General features: G+C 37.5%; 1 protein-coding gene and 1 pseudogene across 14 annotated transcripts in view; one reads left to right on the top strand and one right to left on the bottom strand.

Moving 5' to 3' along the window:
• The window catches only part of ANKS1B (ankyrin repeat and sterile alpha motif domain containing 1B), a 1,175,033-nt gene that overhangs the window by 825,458 nt on the left and 328,757 nt on the right, over nucleotides 1-20,818 (bottom strand). The window lies entirely within an intron of this gene.
• On the top strand, nucleotides 10,504-11,031 carry LOC113892990 (annotated as a pseudogene).

The raw sequence follows: 20,818 nt of genomic DNA, 5'->3' as shown, positions 1-20,818 counted from the left end.
TACTTTTTCCTGGTTTTCTGAAATAATACAAGATTGACCTTTAAGCTAGGCAATTCAAGTATGCTTTGTAAACCTGATAATTCATACAGAAGCTATGCAATTTTATAACTCATATCAATTTTATAATTCTAATGTATTATTAAGTTAAATTCAACAGTTATAGCTTCTAATATTTGGAATTTTCAGATTTAACCAAAATGAATAAATTTGAAGTGCTGCATCCTAGGTACTTGTGGGCTTATTCAACAGGAAAACTACTTCAGGCTAGGGGAACAATAAATATAAAATTTCATGCTACGCTATTATTATGAAGTAACATTAAATTGGTCAGATTCAGGTGGTAAGCCTAAAAATCCAAGATAACTATAGATATATGTAATTATACATTATAATAATTTCAATATTTGTAATAACAGCAACTATAGATGTGTATGGAGCTTTACTAAGACAAATAATTATGTGTCAATAATCAAACATATATGTCACTTTTTAATTCTACAGTGTATCTTGAATGTGTTATATCATTTAAATCAGAAAATAAGCATATCCTCTCCATTGATTTTATAATCTGTTTTATAGATAAAGAGATTGACCAGGTAAAACATTTTTAAAAACTCACATCAAAAGAAATAGGCAATATGAATAGAATTTTATCTATTAAGAAATTGAATTAATTATTAGTAATCTTCCAAAAAAGAAGGCTCTTAGGCCCAGATGTATTCATTGATAAATTCCACCAAACATTTAAGGAAAAACTTGTATCAATTTTCTACAATCTCTTTCATAAGACAGAAGCAGAAGGGAATATGTCATGTTCAATGAGGCCAGCATTGCCCTAAAATCAAAACCAAAGAAACATATTGCAATAAAGAAAATAAAAACCTGAAGGTCTCATGAACATAGATGCAAAAAATCCACTGGGATGACCCAGAGGGAGGGTATGGGGAGGGAGGTGGGAGGGGGGGTTCAGGATTGGGAACACGTGTACACCCGTGGCGGATTCATGTTGATGTATGGCAAAACCAATACAATATTATAAAGTAACTAGCCTCCAAATAAGATAAAGAAAATAAATAAATAAATAAATAAAAGCTGACAAAAATAGGTTTTAAGATAAAACATATTAACTGTATGAGAGAAAGAAATGACATATAATAACAGGTTTGATTTTACCAGGAATGTACCAAGTACCTAAATTTATAAATGTACCTAAATTTATAGATACCAAATAAAATAGCCTAAAATATTTTTTAAAAATCCACAACAAAATATTTGAAAATCAAATGCAACAATGTGAAAAAGAACTATATACTACAACCAAGCAGGATTTATTCCAGGTATGCAACACTGGTTCAACATTTAAAAATCAATTAATATAATCTATCACACTAACAGATGAAAGAAGAAAATCCAAATGATCCTATCAATAGATCATGTAGGAAAGTATTTAACAAAATTTACAACCACTCATGATGAAAGTTCTCAGGAAACTAAGAACAGAGAGAAATTTCCTTAAATTGATAAAAAAGAAAAGAAGAAAACTACAAGAAACCTACAGCTAAAGCATTTAATGGTGAAAAACTCAAAGCTTTCCTAATTAAGATAAGGAATAAGACAAGGATAACCCTCATACTCCACTTTTCATTGTACTGGAATACTTCCTAATACCATTAGATAAGGGAAGAAGGCATCCCTTATGGCTCAGCTGGTAAAGAATCTGCTTGCAACGTGGGAGAACTGGGTTCTATCCCTGAGTTGGGAAGATTCCCCGAGAAGGGAAAGGCTACCCACTCCAGTATGGCCTGGAGAATTCCATGGACCCCATAGTCCATGGGGTCACAAAGAGTCGGACACAACTGAGCGACTCTCACTTTCACTTTTAAAGAAAAGAACATGAAAAGCATATAGATTTGGAAGGAAGGATTAAAATTGTCTTTATTTGCAGATGACGTGACTGCCTATGTAAAAAATCCAAAAGTATTGACTAAAAACTTTTGGAACTAAGTGGTTATAGTAAGGTTGCAAGATACAAAGTTAATTTTTTAAAAAATAATTTCTTTCCTAACATATTAGCAATGAACAGTGGAGTTTGAAATTAAAAATACAATGTGTGTGTGCTCAGTTGCTCAGTCGTGTCCAACTCTATGCAACTTCACAGACTGTAGCCTCCCAGGCTTCTCTGTACATGGGATTTTCCCAGCAAAAATACTGGAGTGGATTACCATTTTCTTCTCCAGGGAATCTTCTTGACCCAGGCATAGAAGAAAAGAAAATCCCCCTTCATTATATTTAACATACACTTTACATATATGAGCAAATTCCTGGAGATAGTGAAGGACAGGGAACCCTGGCATGCTGCAGTGTGCCTCCTAAGTCTCCTGCATTGGCAGGCAAATTCTTTACCATTGAGCCACCTGGGAATCCCATAAAAATACCACTTACATTAGCAATCAAGAATTATTACAAAGCTACAATAATCAAGACAGGACGGTACTGGTGAAAGGACAAAGATATCAGTGGAACAGAACAGAGAACCAGAAATAGGACCACTTAAATACAGTTGACTGATTCTTGACAAAGTAGCATATGCAATAAATGGATCTAAGATAATCTCTTCAACAAATGGTGCTGAAACAACCAAACATGCAACAACAAAAAAATCTGGACACAAACTTTACAATGTTCACCAAATTAACTCAAAACAGATCATAGACTTAAATATAGATAACAAAAGGCAAAACTATAAAATTCCTGGAAGATAATATAGAAGAGAATCTAGATGGATCCTTAAGAAACAACACCAAAAACATAATCCATGAAAGAAAGACTTGATGAGATGACTTTATTAAAATTAAAAATGAGATACCACTATACACCTACTGCTGCTGCTGCTGCTAAGTTGCTTCAGTCGTATCCAACTCTGTGAGACCCCATAGACGGCAGCCCACCAGGCTCTGCCGTCCCTGGGATTCTCCAGGCAAGAACACTGGAGTGGGTTGCCATTTCCTTCTCCAATGGATGAAAGTGAAAAGTGAAAGTGAAGTCTTTCAGTCGTGTCCGACTCTTAGAGACCCACGGATTGCAGCCTACCAGGCTCCTCTGTCCATGGAATTTTCCAGGCAAGAATGCCAAAAATCCAGAAGACTGATGGCACCAAATGCTGGGGAGATTGTGTAACAACAGGTACTCTCGTTCACTGCTGCTAGGAATGCCATATGGTACAGATACTTTGAAAGACAGTTTAATGGTTTCTCATAAAATTAAATATATTCTTGCCACATGATCCAGCAATCATGCTCCTTGGTACTTACCTAGGGAGTTGAAAACTTATATCCACACAAAAACAAACTGTGCTATATCCATAAAAAGCAATGCTACTTAGCAATGAAAAGAACAAATAACTGACAAATAGATGAATTTCAATTTCAGTATATGTGCTTCCAAAGTCAGCATGTAGATGAATTTCAAAAAATATTATTATGAGTGAATAAAGCCAAGGCACAAAAGAATGCATACTATTTGAGTGTAGTACTATGCAATAGTTATGTCAGAAAATGCATAACTATAGAGGAAGCAAACAGATCAAAGAATACTTGTGACCTGGGTCTGGAGGGAACTGATTGTAAATGTACATAAGGGAACTTAAGACAACAGAAATATATATCTTGATTGTGATGGCAATTTCAACATAGTCTACACTTGTCAAACTCAACAAATTGTGTAACTACAATTGATGAAATTTGTTATAAATAAATTGCATGTCAATACAAGAACAAGAAACGAAGTGTCAGGAAGCAAAATCAAAGTTTAATACTTATTTTCAAAAAAGTGACAATGACGGTATTTCATAAAATATTTCACTCTGTATATTCCGGAAACATTTATCCCCCTTTGTTATATTTAACATACACTTTACATATATGAGCAAATTCTGGGAGATAGTGAAGGACAGGGAACCCTGGCATGCCACAGTCCATGAGATCTCAAAGAATTGGACATAACTTGGAGACTGAACAACAATACTTTGCATAAGGCTTTGCAGAGATACATCTGTTCCAGAAATGACAAGTGTTTATTGTACCATCAAAAATAGTGCTTTGTCAGGAACCAAGTGCTCTGAGACTTAAAGATGGAGGAAAAGACACAGCACATATACATATACTACTAGAAAATTATACCATTAATTTTTGTCATGTAACTCAGCAGTGGCCACAGGATGGGAAAAAGTCAGTTTTCATTCCAATCCCAAAGAAAAGCAATGCCAAAGAATGCTCAAACTACCGCACAATGGCACTCATCTCACATGCTAGTTAAGTAATGCTCAAAATTCTCTAAGCCAGGCTTCAGCAATATGTGAACCGTGAACTTCCTGATGTTCAAGCTGGTTTTAGAAAAGGCAGAGGAACCAGAGATCAAATTGCCAACATCCACTGGATCATGGAAAAAGCAAGAGAGTTCCAGAAAAACATCTATTTCTGCTTTGTTGACTATGCCAAAGCCTTTGACTGTGTGGATCACAATAAACTGTGGAAAATTCTTCAAGAGATGGGGATACCAGACCACCTGAACTGCCTCTTGAGAAACCTATATGCAGGTCAGGAAGCAACAGTTAGAACTGGACATGGAACAACAGACTGGTTCCAAATAGGAAAAGGAGTATGTCAAGGCTGTATATTGTCACCCTGTTTATTTAACTTATGTGCAGAGTACATCATGAGAAACACTGGACTGGAAGAAACACAAGCTGGAATCAAGACTGCTGGGAGAAACATCAATAACCTCAGATATGCAGATGACACGACCCTTATGGCAGAAAGTGAAGAGGAACTCAAAAGCCTCTTGATGAAAGTGAAAGTGGAGAGTGAAAAAGTGGGCTTAAAGCTCAACATTCAGAAAACGAAGATCATGGCATCTGGTCCCACCACTTCATGGGAAATAGATGGGGAAACAGTGGAAACAGTGTTAGACTTTATTTTTCTGGGCTCCAAAATCACCGCAGATGGTGACTGCAGCCATGAAATTAAAAGATGCTTACTCCTTGGAAGGAAAGTTATGACCAACCTAGATAGCATATTCAAAAGCAGAGACATTACCTTGCCAACAAAGGTTCGTCTAGTCAAGGCTATGGTTTTTCCAGTGGTCATGTATGGATGTGAGAGTTGGACTGTGAAGCGCTGAAGAATTGATGCTTTTGAACTGTGGTGTTGGAGAAGACTCTTGAGAGTCCCTTGGACTGCAAGGAGATCCAACCAGTCCATTCTGAAGGAGATCAGCCCTGGGATTTCTTTGGAAGGAATGATGCTAAAGCTGAAACTCCAGTACTTTGGCCACCTCATGCGAAGAGTTGACTCATTGGAAAAGACTCTGATGCTGGGAGGGATTGGGGGCAGGAGGAGAAGGGGACGACAGTGGATGAGATGGCTGGATGGCATCACTGACTCGATGGACGGGTTGTTGATGGACAGGGAGGCCTGGCATGCTGCGATTCATGGGGTCGCAAAGAGTCAGACATGACTGAGCGACTGATCTGATCTGATCTGATGCACTACATTACTCTGGCAACACCAAAGTTAATCACTGCAACCAAAATGTGAGAGGGTTTTTTTTTTTCCACCCCCATAGTAAGAAAGAAACAAAGCAACTGATTCTTGTTAAGTATCTGAGTTAAGCAATGAAACATGTAAAGAAACATAACAAATATAAATGGAAATGTATAAACTGCCATTTCTTTCCCTCAAAGAAGATCTTGAGAACAGAATGGGAAAGGGGAATTACCATAATTAATTATAAACATTTAAGATTCTCAGTAGGCTAGGTGCTATAGTGGCTATAAGTTAAGGAATGGTACTAATCTACAGGGCTTCCCTGGTGGCTCAGTAGTAATGAACCTGCCTCCTAATGCAGGAGATGCAGTTTCAATCCCTGGGTCAGGAAGATCCCCTGAAGAAGGGAATGATAACCTACTCCAGTATTTTGCCTGGGAAATCCCATGGACAGGAGCCTTGCAGGCAATAGTACATGGGCTCACAAAAGAGTTGGACACAACTTAGCAACTAAACAATAACAACAACTAATTTGAAACATATTATACCTAGCTTCTTTAGATCGCCACTGTTATCAGTATTATTTTATGATCAGTCCTATTTCTTCTCCATTCGAATTACTCCATTAATGAATGACTTTTTAGAATAAATGACTGTGAAGTAAACTGAAAATTTATGTAAATCATAGGTAAGCAACAAATAAATTCAGGGTCCCCCCCCCCAACTAATGCCAAGTTGTTTTTTTAGGATATGCAGCATTGTATAAAACTCCCAGGCAGGTTAGACCATGAATCAACAAGTATTTATTAAATTACTATATTCTACAATACTATATTCCATGTGGTAGGACAGAAAACAAAAATATTGTGGGATCCTAAGGATTTTAACTTTAGTTTCCTTTAGTTGAGGAAACAAAATACATAGATCCCAGTATACATCACTAACACCGTTTCTTCCGGACACCATTGGCACACACCTGCTCCCTTATATGTATATGCCCATAGGCAATGGCATCCCACCCCAGTACTCTTGCCTGGAAAATCCCATGGATGGAGGAGCCTGGTAGGCTGCAGTCTATGGGGTCCCGAAGAGTTGGACACGACTGAGCGACTTCACTTTCACTTTTCATTTTCATGCATTGGAGAAGGAAATGGCAACCCACTCCAGTGTTCTTGCCTGGAGAATCCCAGGGATGGGGGAGCCTGGTGGCTGCTGTCTATGGGGTCACACAGAGTCGGACACAACTGAAGTGACTTAGCAGCAGTAGCATTCAAAATTTACCTGTCGATGTCTGCATTGACCTCTTGAGACCCACTTCTCTGAAAAAAAAAACTAAAATGAAGTGTATCTTTTTGCTCTTAAAGAACCCAATCTCTTTTCTTCTTTTTCACAACAGTGTTCATTTTAGAAAATATGCACCTGCTAAAAGTAACAATGTAAAAAGTAAAAAGGGAGGCAGAAAAGGAAGAAACACAGAAAGAATAGAGGGAGGATTTAGGCATTTAACAATTTATCCAAAGAAGGGTCAGTTCAGTTCAGTTTAGTCCAGTCGCTCAGTCGTGTCCGACTCTGTGACCCCATGAATTGCAGCACACCAGGCCTCCCTGTCCATCAACAACTCCTGGAGTTCACTCAAACTCACATCCATCGAGTTGGTGATGCCATCCAGCCATCTCATCTTCTGTCGTCCCCTTTTCCTCCTGCCCCCAATCCCTCCCAGCATCAGAGTCTTTTCTAATGAGTCAACTCTTTGCATGAGGTGGCCAAAGTACTGGAGTTTCAGCTTTAGCATCATTCCTTCCAAAGAACACCCAGGACTGATCTTTAGAATGGACTGGTTGGATCTCCTTGCAGTCCAAGGGACTCTCAAGAGTCTTCTCCAACACCACAGTTCAAAAGTGTCAGTTCTTCGGTGCTCAACTTTCTTCACAGTCCAACTCTCACATCCATACATGACTACTGGAAAAACCATAGCCTTGACTAGACAGACCTTTGTTGGCAAAGTAATGTCTCTGCTTTTGAATATAAAGAAGGGTATCAGCACTTTAATTTTATAATGTCATGAGCATAAGCATATGAAAATTGAGTTAATGACACAAAGCCCTTTGAAATATGGCAAAGCATTCCCAAATTTGAATTCTTTCATGTAAAAATCCACTGTATTAAAATGTATTATACATATCGTATTTGTTACCAAGAGGATTTTGATTGTACTCTAAGTTGTCACTGATGAGAATAATTAGAAAAACTGGGAGTAAGAAACCGCAATAAAAATGAGATAAAACAAATGGCAGAGTAAGTAAAGAGGTTATTCCATCAGATCTTACTCCTTTTTGTATTATGAGGAGACAGATTGCTGGCACATATATAAAGTATGCTTCCAATATACTGTAAGATCATTTCACTAGATCACATTGACAATGAGGGGGTAGAAACCAATAACCACATGGTATAACATTGGAATTTGACATAGGATCATATACTGAAAAAGACCTCTCAGTACGAATATTACCTTTGAAACAGCAAATAAATACACAGCCATGACACTGAAACTAAGGGAAATAGAAAGTATAAGAAGCATCTAATGATCAACTAATTATAATGCTCATTATTGCTCATTAAAATGTATACCACTCATCTCTAACCTTCTATATAGTGTTCAGTCTCTATTTTTTACTTTAGTCAATCAACTCATGTATTGAACAGCCTTTTAAAATTTGTGGCCTCAAGGGTTTCCCTGGTGGTTCAGCTTGCCAATGCATGAACCCTGGGTTTGATCCCTAGGCCAGAAATATCTCCTGGAGGAGGAGACAGTAACCCACTCCAGTATTCTTGCCTAGAGAATCCCATGGACAGAGGAGCCTGGTGGGCTAGAGTCAAAGGGGTCACAAAAGAGTTGGATGGGAATTAGCAACTAAACAACAACAAAGAGAAAATGAGTGCTAAAGTAGTGCAGTGGCCATGAAAACAGCCGATCACAGAAAATGCTAAGTGTTCTAGCCTTATAAGGGTGGATAATGATGCTTCAAGGCAATTTAGGGGGGAAAATTAGCATATTTGGATATGTTGCAACATGAGGCACTTCTGATGTATCCAGACCAAGATGCTGATACAAGTAGTTTTAAATGGGATCTACAGCTCAGGAGGGCTTCCCTGGTGGCTCAGATGGTAAAAAAATCCACCTGCAACATGGGAGACCTGGGCTTGATCCCTGGGTTGGGAAGATCCCTTGGAGGAGGAAATGGCAACCCACTCCAATATTCTTGCCTGGAGAATTCCATGGACAGAGGAGCCTGGCAGACTACAGTCCATGGGGCTGCAAAGAGTCAGACACAACTGAGTGACTAAGCACATTGTAGCTCAGGAGAAATATCTAGGTTAAAAATACTTGAATCTATGGGATAGAATTGTGGTGAATATCAACATTCAGGGACTAAAAGGATAAAGAGAAGTCAGCTAGTCACACAGTAAAGGAAAGAATGAAAAGAGTAAAGTGTTGTAGACACCAAAGGAGGAGAGGGAATGATGAGAAGCAAACAGATCTTCAGCACAAGTGAGACAGGCCTGGGCCCTGGGATCCTTGCTGCAGTGCTTGCAGCTTGGACACAACTCTCCTTGAGCAACAAAATATAAACTATATGGGACTAAAATTAACTGCATGCATGTGCAGTTAGGACAGATTCTGGACAAAAGGTACAAAGAAACCAAAACACCACTTGTCACTTCAAAAGAGCCTGAAGCAAAAGTAGGGTACTGCACATGCCCCCTGCACATTAAGGGGTGGGCAAACCACTAAGCCACCCCTCCAGCCTGACCCCTGGAACCAACTCATGCCCCAGCTCAGAACATGCCAGCAAGGGAAACTGTTATTTGTTCTTGCTCCCCCACTGTTGTTGAAAGGGACCCAATAAAGCCTTGCCTGAATTTCCTGTCTTGCCTCTGATCAACTTCTACTGATTAAGGAGGGCAAGAATAGTGGTCTGTAACACAGGTGTACAAGGTACACTGGATCAGATATTATAATATATTGCCTAAAATTTTTGTGAAGAAAATCTTGAAATATGAAGGATAAATATAATGAAACAATGCAAAGTTAATATAAAAGAACAAGTATCTGAAGGCTAAGCTCTGGAAAAAGGAAAAAACATAAGGCTACTACTGAGTCTTTGAGATAAATTACAGTGCACATAATATGCTTTGAGCTAAACACTCCTAGAATTAATAAACTGCCTAGTTACTCGATATAAATCCACATGATTTACACCGAAAATTCATTTACATTCTACAGAGGAAAAATATCTATTTTCTCCCTTCTTTCTAAAAAGATTTCTGAACTCTGGGAGAAAGTTTATGATGATTAATAGAGCGCTGCCAGAAATTTGTGTTGAGAAAAAATTTTTAATTTTTTATATATAAAGATAATATTTGAAGCCAACTCTCAGTAAAAAGCATATTTTAAGGGGTTTTTTTCCCCCAGAGAAATTACAAGCTATATTGGATTTTCTAGAACTTTCCTATGGGGAAGCCTATCATATTCTAATTAAATGGCTACCAGGAGGTAAGCATGTAGTATATGACCTGCTTCCAGGCTCTCTTCATGCTCAGCTCACCTTGAGTTTAATGCCATGACAAACTTTCTTAAATGCCACATCTAACGGTAATGTAACAGAGACAATATTTTGGAAATATTAAACTAATGGATGTTTTCATCCCCTCTAAATTATGATACCTTCCATTGCCCTGCCTATTTTATCACTGTCTATCAGATAAGATTAGGGAAATCTCTGGTCAGTGAAATTTTTTCCCTAGTACAAATGAGAAACATACAGACTCTCCTTAAAGAAATGCTATGTCAGAATCTCTGTGTGGGGCATGTGGGCCCTGAATGCAAATGAATGCACGCCTGGAAGCAACCTAAAGGCCATGGATGCTTTGGAAATTTGGCAGACATAGTGACACTTATCAGAAAGCTTCATTGTTGATCGTCTCAGAACTTGTTCCCATGAGAGCAGAACCTCTGTGAAAGAAGTAGTTAAATCTTTAAAAAGACCAAGCAGTAAAAGACCGTTTGAAAAAGAAGAAAGTCTAGCCAGGAGTTAATTCCCTTTGAGGATTTTATTATCCCTGTGAGCTCTTGGATAAAGTGAAACAGCAGTCTCAGGGGGAACTGCTCTTTGAAGAGACGAGATGAGAGCTCAGCTTCTGAAGAAGTGGTCCCTGTATAAGCAGGGAGAGCACGAGATGGAGAGGGAGGTCATTGGGCCCATGCTTGAGGCCCAGCAGGAAGCACTGCAGGAGCTGCAACTTGCATCCCAGGGAACTACATGTGGATGCCATCAAATGGGACTCCAGTCTGTTCCCCTTTGAGAGGAAAAGGCCAGATCACATGCCTCCAGAAGGCCAGTACCACAACATCATCAAGGTGTACACACCAGTGGAATTCAAGAGAGAGCTACAGGAAGCTGTCCTCAGAACACACTGCTCTTGAGAATCAGAATGACCAGGATTCAAGGCTGCCTTACAAAATCATCAGTTCAGCTCAGTCACTCAGTCATGTCTGACTCTTTGCAACCCCATGGACAGCACCACACCAGGCCTCTCTGTCCATCACCAACTCCTGGAGCTTGCTCAGACTCATGTCCATTGAGTCGGTGATGTCATCCAACCATCTTATCCTCTGTCATCCCCTTCCTCCTGCCTTCAATCTTCCCAGCATCAGGGTCTTTTCCAATGAGTCAATTCTTCACATTAGGTGACCAAAGTATTGGAGCTTGCTGTTAATATATACAAACTATGGAAGGAAGAAAGGAAAGAAGGAAGGAAGTGGGGGGAGGGAGGGAGGAAAGGAGGAGGAGGAAGGCAATGTCCACAATTGAGCACGTATGGAGAGAGTTAAAAATGGTTCAGAGAGGGATTTGAGTAGAGAGGACTTGAAATAGCCTCCCACAAATATCCCAGTTGTAGTAGTATGAGACAGAGAACCAGAAAAATATCCAGTATCCCTAAGCCCTTGAAAGGTAAGTGAAACAGAGCTCAAAATTAAGTCAGTAAACTCAAGTGCTTAAAGTCCCCAAGTTACTACTTTGAGTTAAGATATGTTTGCCTCCAGAGACACTTTTATCCCTCACCTCAAAATCCTACAGAGGCTTCTAAACATCTATTTTAAAATTTTGAAATTCTCTTATCTGGCATTCACCTGTCTCAAGATTCCCAAACCTTTCCCTCTTCACTCCAAGATATATTAAAAACACATGCATTTCTTATTGATACAATTAATTGTTGATATGAAGCAGGGCAAAGGCTAACAGAGTTTTGTCAAAACACTGGTCATAGCAAACACCCTCTTCCAAAAACACAAGAGATGACTCTACACATGAACATCACCAGATGGTCAGCACCAAAATCACATTGATTATATTCTTTGCAGCCAAATGGAGAAGCTCTATACAGTTAGCAAAAACAAGACCTGGAGCTGACTGTGGCTCAGATCATGAGCTCCTGATTGCAAAATTCAGGCTTAAATTGAAGAAAGCAGGGAAAACTTCTAGACCATTCAAGTATGACCTAAATTAAATCCCTTATGAATATATAGGAGGTGACAAACAGATTCAAGGTATTAGATCTGGTAGACAGAATGCCTGAAGAATTATGGACAGAATTTTGTAACATTGTAACACAGGAGGCAGTGACCAAAACCATCCTAAAGAGAAAGAACGCAATAAGGCAAAGTGGTTGTCTGAGGAGGACTTACAAATAGTTGAGAAAAGTCAAGAGAAGCAAAGGGCAAAGGAGAAAGGTAAAGATATACTCAACTGAATGCAGAGTTCCAGAGAATTGTACGAAGAGATAAGAAAGCCTTCTTAACTGAACAATGCAAAGAAATAGAGGGAAATGATAGAATGGGAAAGACTAGGGATGTCTCAAAAAAAAATTGGAGATAAAAAGGAAACATTTCATGCAAAGATGGGCACAATAGAGGACAGAAATGGCAAGGACCTAATAGAAGCAGAAGAGATTAAGAAAACGTGGCAAGAATACAATGAAGAAGAACTATACAAAAAAAAAGTCTTAATGACCCAGGATAACCATGATGGTGTGGTCACTCACCTAGAGCCACTTTCATATCCAGGAGAGTGAGGTCAAGTAGGGCTTAGGAAGCATTACCACAAACAAAACTAGTGGAGTAGACAGAATTCCAGCTGAGCTATTTAAAATCATAAAACACGATAACAGTTAAAGTGCTGCACTCAGTATGTCAGCAAATTTGGAAAACTTAGTAGTGGTCACAGGACTGGAAAAGGTGAGTTTTCATTTCAATGCCAAAGAAGGGCAATGCCAAAGATTGTTCAAACTACCAGATAATTGCACTCATTTCACATGCTAGCAAAGTAATAGTCAAAATCCTTCAAGCTAGGCTTCAGCAGTATGTGAATCAAGGACTTCCAGATGTACAAGCTGGATTTAGAAAAAGGCAGAGGAACCAGGGATCAATTTGCAGTATCTGTTGGATCACAGAAAAGGCACGAGAATTCCAGAAAAATTTTCACTTCATTGACTAAAGCTTTAGACTGTGTGGATTACAACAAACTGTGGAAAATTCTTAAAGAGATGGGAATACCAGACCACCTTGCCTGTCTCTGAGAAACATGTATGCAGGTCAAGAAACAACCGTTAGAATTGGACACTGAATGAAAGACTGATTCCAAACTGGGAAAGGAGTGTGTCAAAGCTGTATATTGTCACCCTGCTTAAATTTAACTTCTATGCAGAGTACATCATGAGAAACGCTGGGCTGGAAGAAACACGAGCTGGAATCAAGATTGCTGGGAGAAATATCAATAACCTCAGATACGCAGATGACACCACCCTTATGGCAGAAAGTGAAGAGGAACTAAAGAGCTTCTTGATGAGGATGAAAGAGAAGAATGAAAAAGCTGGCTTGACACTCAACATTCAAAAAACTAAGAACAGAAAACTAAGATTACTCCATGGCAAACAGAAGAGGAAAAAGTTGAAGCAGTGATAGATTTTATTTTCTTGGGCTCCAAAATCACTGAGGACAGTGACTGCAGCCATGAAATTAAACGACACTTGCTCCTTGGAAGAAAAGCTCTGACAACAAACCTAGACAGTGTATTAAAAAGCAGAGACATCATTTTGCTGACAAAAGCCCATATTGTCAAAGCTACAGTTTTTCCAGTAGCCATGTATGAATGTGAGAGTTATACCATAAAGAAGGCTGAGTGCCAAAGAAGTGATGTTTTTGAATTATGGTGCTGGAGAAGACTCTTGAGAATCCCTTGGACTGCAAGGAGATCAAACTAGTCAATCCTAGAGGTCACATCTATTGCTAGTTTCAAAATCTAATGAAAATCCAATAAAAATTAATTTAAAAAAATAAGGAAAAAGCTTAAAATAATATTTTGAATAGTAAAAGATAATTTTAATAAAATGGTTTATCTCAAGAGATAGGAGAAGTTGAAATGCTGCTGGAAAGTATTGTGGAGGAAGGAAGAAAAATAAAACAATCCAAGCCTATATTACATAGTATCTTCATTAAAATGTTATTGAGTTTAAAAAAAAAAAACTAATGAAATTATATAAATTTTCCCTTAACAAACTATAACTTACCTTTCTGTAATACAATTTGGCAATATATATAAAAGTCAATATATATATTGACAGAGGTCTGTATAGTTAAAGTATGGTTTTTCCAGTAGTCATGTATGAATGTGAGAGTTGGATCATAAAGAAAGCTGAGAACCGAAGAATTGATGCTTTGAACTGTGGTGTTGGAGAAGACTCTTGAGAGTCCCTTTGGACTGCAAGGAGATCAAACCATTCAATCCTAAAAGAAATCAGTCCTGAATATTCAAGACTGATGCTGAAGCTCCAATACTTTGGCCATCTGATGTGAAGAGCCTATTCATTGGAGAAGGCCCTGATGCTGGGAAAGATTGAAGGTGGGAGGAGAAGGGGATGACAGAGTATGAGATGGTTGGATGGCATCACTGACTCGATAGACATGAGTTTGAGTAAGCTCTGGTAGTTGGTGATGGACAGGTAAGCCTGGCATGCTGCAGTCCATGGGGTCACAAAGAGTTGGACATGACTGAGTGTCTGAACTGAACTATAAAAGTCTTAAAAAGATAGTTACCTCTGTTCAGTGATTCAATTTTTCCAAGGAAATAAAATCAAAGATAGAGAATTTATGCATAAATGTGTTCATCAGAACATAATTTATAACAGTAAACTACTGTCAACAATCTAAATGACTGTGTAGTTTGAGTCAGGAAAAGAGTGAAAATAATCTCAACAATTTAAAAATCACTCTAGTATATTCTTAAAATTAAATATCATGCAAAGAAAAGGCAGAGGAATCAAATTGCCAATATCTATTGGATCATAGAGAAAGCAAGAGAATTCCAGAAAAACATCTACTTCTACTTCACTGACTATGCTATAACCATTGACTGTGTGGGTCACAATAAACTGTGGAAAATTCTTAAAGCAATGGGAATACTAGACCACCTTACCTGTCTCCTGAGAAACAGGTCAAGAAGCAACAGCTAGAATCAGACATGGAACAGACTGGTTCAAAATTGGTAAAGGAGTACATCAAGGCTGTATAACTGTCACCCTGCTTTTTAACTTCTATGCAGAATACAGCATGTGAAATGCCAGACTAAAATATTTGATCACATTAAAATGTTTATTCACATAAAAGTATGTTCAAGACATAATATTAAGTGGAAAAAGTATACTATGTATTCATCAAAAGATTTCAATTTTGAGTAAATATGAAAACTGTTATGTTTGTGATTGGGATGAACCAAGCAGGATTAGAAGGCCTATACCTGCCCAGCTTCAAGATGGAAGGAAAGAGCTGAAAGTTAGCAACAGAGACATAATAGTTTAATCGATAGGGGAATCTTGCATGTCTGAAGCAAGGTCCTGGAGAAACACCTCACTGTATATGGCAGAAGGCAGACAGGACAAGGCAGAAGGCAGACAGGACATGGCAGCAGTCTTTGCTCTTAGGGACAGGGGTAGGTTGCTAGCTGTAGAGGAGTTGACTTAAGGTTGGCTCATGGGTTATCAGGGAAACCAGCTGAGCAGCATACCCCTCACCATCCTTTTAAGCACAGTGGAGAGTTCTTATCTAAAGCTATATCATTCCTTTGGGCCTGGGGCAAGTATGTAGGAGGGTCAGTCATGTGAGTAGGGTATACTTGAGGCAGGGACTGGCTGAGCAGGGGATGTACAGAAAACAAGAGAATAGTCATCTTGGGTAGCCTGATCATATCTTAATATTTATGTACATGAAATATCTTGAGAAAGCACACAAAAAGATTAGCTTATTTGTTCATTCCTTCAGTGTCCATTCATTTAAAACACATGTACATTTATTTACTAAGTTCTCTAAACCAAACAGTCATTGTTCTCACCCCTTGGGGTTGGTAGTCTGGTGAGAAAAATACATTTACATGTAACTACAACAAAATTATATGTGTACATTCATTTTTGTTTGTTTCTTAGCTGTCTCCATTAAAACTGCCAACTCCATTATCATAGAGATCCTGTTCATCATGTTTGTCACTGTACTGCCAGCATACACCAGAGTCCAGGATCATAAATATTTCAAGAATGCAGAGGAAACCCAGAGACTAAACAGGAGCATATTAGCAGAGGACCTCAGGTAGGAGGTTTGAAAACTTTTTTGAGGACAAGTGCCATTGAAAATAAGGTTCTGAAGGATGAGCAAGAAACAGGCAGATGAAGAGGGTTGGGAAGAATGTTCGAAGAAGAAAATAGCTACAGGGAAAAGAAAAAGTGTTAGCCAAATTCACTGAAGCAATGTTTATTTCAGGATGTTTATATAGAAAAAAAGACAATTTTCTTTTTCAAATTAACTTCAATGAACATGTATTTTTGTGGTAATCAGAGAAACAATATTCTGAACAAAATAGACTTAAAATCTCTGACTTTTTGGAGATTACCCTGACTCTAAATAAATGTTTATTTTCTTACTTTGACTTGTCTTTGTATTTAACATACAAACTGAAAAAAATTATTATAAATTCAATGTTCTACTCTAGAAATATATTTCCTCTTAGAGTTCAAGACCTTTCAGGTCACTTGATTTTTTTCTTTCTTTTATTTTGTATCTTTCATAACACTAATACTGTGCTGTATACCCAATATATATGTAAAAGCTGGTTAAATAATTTATATTGGATATAAACAGTAATTGAATCCATAAAACCTATAATTCTGATCTTACTGTATGATGGCTAGTTATTGTTCCAATGACTTTGCAGAACTAGTCCCAAAGAAATCAAAGAGAATTATTAAAATTCCTTTTAGAAACATTTTGCTGAAGAAATTATCTCATTTGATATAAATACTTATGCTAGAATTGGAATCAAAATTAATGCTATTTATTGTTCTAAAATCTCAGAAACAGATGTTTTCATTTCTTTCCAGGATAAAGAGGAGAGAAAATATATTCTTATGGTCAAAGTAACCATGACTACAGTTTTCAGACACATAACAAATGTTATTTTCATATATTTTGTGTTGGTTAAAATAATAATCTATTCTTATATATGAAATCTGTTCTTGGTGAACCTTCCTTTCACACTGCAGCACAATGCTTAATCAATCCAACAACGAGTAGTTTCAGGAGTAACTATTTTTTCCTCAGTGTGGAACATTCTTAAGGGTGTAGACGTGCCATATCCCAAAACGTTTAGAATTGCTACTTTGGTCCCTTTTGGTATTGTTCTCTCCATTCTCAAGGGGGAAGAATAATTTTCAGCTTCACTATTCAATAAGGCCCACATTTGAAGGGTGGCACAGACATGATGGTGGTTGTTGGAGAGAGAGAAGCATGATACAGTCCTAATCAAAGCCAGTGAGTCTTGCTTCCCCCACACAACTGGAATGTAGACCCTCATATACATGATGACACTCCATAAATAGAGCAAATAAGTGTGTACAATTATTTAAACTAACATCAAATGGACTGAAAAATGGGTTCACATTTCCAAAGGACCTCTCTGAATAAGAAGGGCATGATATTATGTCTTAAGACTCTCCTTCTGTTCTTAGTAATACATGGTGACTTTATGATTATGAGCAAGCTTTCCCCATCTGAGAGGTCTCAGCTCTGTTTATTTTAACAAAACTCTATGATTAGAACCATCTGGGTGAGTGATGTAAATCAAGGAAATGCTTTATATTGTGACAACTAGAAGCATGTGAACATGATTTCTAAAGTATTATAATCGAAGGAAATGGTCCTGTCATGACAAATTCCAAACGGAAGAAGACTGATCATTAATGCACTACTGAGTGGTGAGGGAATTTCATTTTGCTATTTATCCTACAACTCAAAGAAGGTATGTGACCTAATGTCTGAAGAGAAATTGAAAATGGGGTAAAAAGTGAAAAGGATTATTTTTTGTTTTATTCTTGGCAAGAAATTAGAGATGAGATTTTGTAATATCAAATTATTTTGATATTACAAAAGGCTGAACCACAGAACAAGAGGTGGAGGAGGATGGGCACAAGAGAAGAAAAAAAGAAGATGACAAGGAAGAAAAGGAGGTAGGCTAAGAAAGTCCTCATCAAGTGAAGTGGTATGACAGTTATCAAAGAATACATTAACTTTGGTTCTCAGAGACCAAATATAGATAACAGCAGCCAGAACTGTGCAATTCAGAATTTTGTGTCTTACTGAGAAATGTTTGATATTCAGAAGTCCAACAAGATAATTTATGAAGAATACCTAAAATCATCTCATTAATGACTGGTTAGGCATCAAAAAGGAACAGATGTTCTCTGCAATAAATACCATACTATAGCAAATAATTTAAAATATTTAAGAATTCTTCTCATGCAAATACTAGCATATTAATAAAAGAAAACACTAATTGACTTCAACAAATGATCCTCAGAGCAATTCAAATGATCAAGAAGTAATTAAAAAACACAAATTGCTAAACTAGTAGGAGACAATGCTTACAGTTACTTTCATTTGTTAAATGAGGCAAAATCCACATCTTGCTCCAAAGAATATTTCAAGAAATTTACCAGTGGAATTAGGATGTGACAATAGCATTTAAATTCCATAGAAATTAGTATAAGGAAACCGCCTACCCTGACATTTCCCCACAGTTAAAGTAAAGCATTCTTATTCCTAATGACTAATCTTTCTTTAGTCCTTTCCGGTTTACAAAGTGCCTATATCTACATCATCGTTTATGTAAACAGGCAGGCTGCATGAGTGTTATTCATCTCTGTTTCATAGAGAGGCAGCATGGAACACAGGCTTTGATGCTGAAGTCCATGCTCCGTCACTGAGTAGTTTGTGACTCTGGACAATTTATTTAAACTCACTGAATCTCATTTTCCTCATGTGTAAATAGAGACATTTATCTGCCTCATAGGGTTATAAAGATTAAATGAATCAGTAGCTGTAAAGTGCTTATTATGAGTGGCAAACAACAAACTATAAAGTTACATAATTACTACAGGTAAAGTTGAGGTTAAGAGTACTGGATTAACTTTATACAGTTAATGAATAGAAGAGTCAATATTATATTCTATATTTTACATAAAGTCTAGCAACTTTAAAAACAAGCTTTATCACTCAATCCAAATAAAGTAAAGCAATATGTTATTCCTGAAAGAGCATACTGATTTTGGTGCAGACTTGGGCTCAAATAATAGCTCCACCACTTGGGCAAGTCACATAACACAATTAGCCTCAAATTTACTCAACTGTGAAATAGAGACATTAACATATAACTCATGTGACAATAAAATGAGATAATGACTTCATGAAATTCAAATGGAAGGTCTTTATAAACTGAACTTGGTTCTTCGCAATATTTGGCTTTGTTGGAAATATTTTAAGAGTTCCCAAACTGTTGTGATAGGGCTGCCAGTATAAGACAGGAAACATAGGTAGAAAGACTTTAACAAGTTTGTTTCCTAATGCAATAGGTATGACTACCTTGACAAACTCTGATGAACATCTGGTCTGGGGTCATTAGTAAATGATGTGGTAAGGATTATGTGCTGGTGTATTTTGTATTCTTTTCCTAGCAAAAAGTAAAAATTAATGAGATGAATACCTCATTTCAAATACTGAAATATGCAAAATGTATTTTTCAGAAAATGAGAAATTCTATCAATAGTATCATGTATCAAGTGATTTTAGAAAACAAAAACTATAGTTGTTCAATTTAACAAATTAGCACTGCCACAGCCTAGCTAAGCATTCCAAGACCATTCCTTTAATTTTATGATCCCACACATTAACTCCTATTAAAAGAAGATTTCAAGTAAATCTACTTGGATTAAAAATGTTCCTAACACTATATGACCATCCATGACTTATTTTACTTAACATAATGTTTTGGGGACTCATCCATATTACAGCATAGTATTACAGCATAGAATATATGGACTTCATTATCTTTCATTGCTGAATAATAAACCATTGTATGTATTAATATAAATAAAAAATGTCCCTATATGACACCTTTAACACCTTAAAATGGTTTAAGACAAAACACATATGCTTTGCATATAACACATGGCATACATCTTTTTTTGTGTGGTGAAAATCATAGACTCTTTCAATCCTACCACTCAATTATACAGAACTTTCTCACCAACCTTCTAAATTACTTAACTTTTGTAACTGTCTATAGAACTCCAGTTGAGCTATTCCAAATGCTGAATGATGCTGTGAAAGTGCTGCACTCAATATGCCAGCAAATTTGGAAAACTCAGCAGTGGCCACAGGACTGGAAAAGGTCAGTTTTCATTCCAATCCCAAAGAAAGGCAATGCTAAAGAATGCTCAAACTACCGCACTCATCTCACACGCTAGTAAAGTAATGCTCAAAATTCTCCAAGCCAGGCTTCAGCAATATGTGAACCGTGAACTTCCTGATGTTCAAGCTGGTTTTGGAAAAGGCGGAGGAACCAGAGATCAAATTGCCAACATCCGCTGGATCATCAAAAAAGCAAGAGAGTTCCAGAAAAACATCTATTTCTGCTTTATTGACTATGCCAAAGCCTTTGACTGTGTGGATCACAATAAACTGTGGACAATTCTGAAAGAGATGGGAATACCAGACCACCTGATCTGCCTCTTGAGAAATCTGTATGCAGGTCAGGAAGCAACAGTTAGAACTGGACATGGAACAACAGACTGGTTCCAAATCGGAAAAGGAGTACATCAAGGCTGTATATTGT

This window comes from Bos indicus x Bos taurus, chromosome 5 (assembly GCF_003369695.1).
Source record: "Bos indicus x Bos taurus breed Angus x Brahman F1 hybrid chromosome 5, Bos_hybrid_MaternalHap_v2.0, whole genome shotgun sequence".
NCBI lineage: Eukaryota > Metazoa > Chordata > Mammalia > Artiodactyla > Bovidae > Bos > Bos indicus x Bos taurus.
The sequence above is the reverse complement of the archived record's forward strand: the minus strand, read 5'-3'. Positions and strand labels throughout refer to the sequence as shown.